This window comes from Crotalus tigris, unplaced genomic scaffold (genome assembly GCF_016545835.1).
Source record: "Crotalus tigris isolate CLP2741 ecotype Arizona unplaced genomic scaffold, ASM1654583v1 scf7180000017600.4437325, whole genome shotgun sequence".
Taxonomy (NCBI): domain Eukaryota; kingdom Metazoa; phylum Chordata; class Lepidosauria; order Squamata; family Viperidae; genus Crotalus; species Crotalus tigris.
Genome location: NW_024096504.1, coordinates 3,262,919 through 3,265,864, shown reverse-complemented (window position 1 = coordinate 3,265,864; position 2,946 = coordinate 3,262,919). Strand labels below are relative to the sequence as shown.

The 2,946-nt window shown below is 49.4% G+C and overlaps 1 pseudogene; it reads right to left on the bottom strand.

The window, feature by feature from the left end:
* Nucleotides 1–405: 405 nt before the first annotated feature.
* LOC120319041 lies at nucleotides 406–2,631 on the bottom strand (annotated as a pseudogene).
* Nucleotides 2,632–2,946: the final 315 nt, after the last annotated feature.

The window sequence follows — 2,946 nt, the reverse complement described above, 5'->3', positions numbered from 1 at the left end:
CTCCAAAGGGTCCCCCTCCCCCCCTGGAAAAGACCCAGGAGTCTCATCTGAAATGTCCTGCCGAGGGCAGAGTTGGTCGATGTGCCGACGCAGGACACGACCGATGTCCAGGGCTACCTTGTAGGAGAGAGGACCTGTGACCCTGGAAATAGAAGCGGGGACCCATGTATGACCAGGCCCGTAATTGCGAGCCCAAACCGGGGCACCCACAAGTAGTTGTCTAGGTGCCCTAGGATGTGAGGTAGATGAAGGCAGTCTGTCCGGATGCAACCGGTCAAGTTTAGTAGTAAGTTCGACGCCCCCCGAAGGTTCAGCTGGGCTTCTCCCTGTAGAAGTGGACGGTGTGGTGCGATAAGAAAGGAGAAAGTCAGCCAACCTGTGATGCCAGTCCCCGTAGGTGAGTCTTTTCAAGGCGTCCTTTGTGATGCGCACCATACGTTCAGCCATACCGTTGGTGGACGGGTGGAAGGTGCAGACGTGGCATGACGAATCATGTTAGCCTGTAAGAAAGCTTGGAATTCGGAGGAAGTGAATTGAGGGCCGTTGTCAGACACGATGACATCTGGAAGCCCGTGTGCAGCAAAAATCCCCCTCAGTACTGAATAGTCTTTGCAGTGGTGGTGGAAGAGACAGGTACAACCTCAAGCCATTTTGAATGGCTGTCAACAAGGACCAAGAAGAACTGGCCCTGAAAGGGCCCAGCGTAGTCAATGTGCACCCTAGACCATGGGGACTGTGTTTCCTCCCATTTATGCACGGGAGCTTGGGGCATCTCTGGGCGAGATCGTTGGCACAGGTGGCATGCATGCACCTTAGCCTCAATATCCTTATCTAAAACAGGCCACCACAAGTGGCTGCGTGCAAGAGCCTTCATACGAACCAATGCCAGGATGACCCTCGTGGAGGGATTCTAAGACCCTAGTCCTCATTGAGGTGGGAATGACAACTCTGTTTCCCCAAAGCAGACAACCCTGAGAAAGGGACAACTCGTTTCTTTTGGACCAGAAACTCTGAAACTCAGGACTAGGGCAGTGCTCAGGCCAACCGGACACAAACCCAGGAACGGACACGTGAAAGTGTGTGATCTGTACCTGTTTCAGCGGCAACACCCTGGCACAAAGAGGGAGCTCGGGCAAGGCTTGGATTGATAGAAATGTTGACAGCTGGCGCAGGGTCAGCTTCTACTACTGGCAGAGGCAATCTACTGAGGCCATCAGCATGGCCCATTTCTTTCCCAGGCTTGTGGAGTAAGGAAAAATCATATGCAGACAGAAAAATAGACCACCTAAGCATTCTAGGGGAAATGATTTGGGGAGTCTGCTTACGTGTGGTAAACAGTCCCAGCAGAGGCTTATGGTCAGTAAAGACCGTGAAATGCCTGCCATATAGAAAATCGTGGAATTTTTTAATTCCAGCAACAACAGCCAGAGCCTCCCTGTCTATCTGAGCGTAGTTGCGCTCAGCAGAAGACAATGTTCTGGAGTAATATGCAACAGGAACCTGAGTTCCATCAGACCTGAGGTGGCTCAGGACAGCTCCTACCCCGTAAGGGGACGCATCACATGCGATGCACACAGGAAGAGATTCGTTGAAATGTGCAAGTACACTGTTAGAAGTGAGCAAGGCCTTGACTTTGTTAAAGCAAGCCTCATGTGTATGTGACCACTGCCACACTGCTTGTTTGTCTAGTAGCCTGTGAAGAGGCTCAGCTACACTAGCTTTATGTGGAAGAAAAGAATTGTAGAAATTCAGGAGGCCCAGGAAGGCCTGAAGTTCGGCCTTGGACTTTGGCCTAGGTGCTTCTAAAATAGCTGTTAGTTTGGATTCAGCAGGGTGAATCCCAGCAGCATCAATTTTGAACCCCAGAAATTCAGTAGAAGGCACCCCAATCTTGCATTTGTCTTTTTTGAGCTTGAGGCCTGACTTCCTGAATCTTAACAGAACAGCCCTTAGCCTTTCAGCTAGAATGTGTGTGGAGTCTCCTGCAATTAATACATCATCAAAGTAGGGGCAAACCCCTGGTATACCCCGTAGTGTGTTTTCCATTACGCTTTGGAAAATCCCAGGAGCGACATTCACTCCAAACTGCAGCCTTTTTACCTTAAAGGCTCCCCTGTGGGTCACAATAGTCTGAGCTATAGCAGCATCATCATCAACAGGCAGCTGTTGATACGCTTGAGCTAGGTCAAGCTTTGCAAAAACGCGCCCCCCCTTGAGGGAGGCCAGAATATGACTGACCACAGGAACAGGATAGGCATGTTGCTGCAATGCCTTATTCAAAGTGCATTTGTAGTCAGCACAAATGCGAATGTCCCCATTTGCCTTTAGAGGCGTGACAATGGGGGTCTCCCAAGGACTGGAATCAACAGGTTCTAGGATTCCCTGTTGAATCAGTTTGTCTAACTCAGTGTCAATTTTACTCTTTAAAGCAAAAGGGACCCTTCTTGCTTTAATTCTAATGGGAGTGACAGTGGGGTCTAGCTTTAAGGACACAGGGGGTCCTTTGAATGTGCCCAGCTGGGGGCTGAAAACATCTGCAAATTCTTTGCAGACTTCCTGTAGGTCGAGTGTTTGTAAGCTGTTGAGTCCTGTGACGTGTATCCCCAGGGCCTCAAACCAATCGAGTCCTATGAGACTCGTTCGTTCACCCCCTACTACTAATAAGTCTAGTGGACCTTCAAAACTCTTGTATTGCACGTTAAGGGTGGCCTCCCCCTTAACACACACTCTTGAATTTTGAAAATCTGTTAACACAATGTCAGAAGGCCTTAACTTGGCCTGAGTTCCACTACCGGAACAAATCTTCCTAAATGTATGCAAGGAGATAATTGAAAAGGCAGACCCTGTGTCTAGTTCCATAGATAATGGAACCCCTTGTAGCTTCACCTTGAGTGACAGCTTTTTCTTAATGGGCTTGTGTGTGCCTGTCCTAAGGATGCTTCTTCG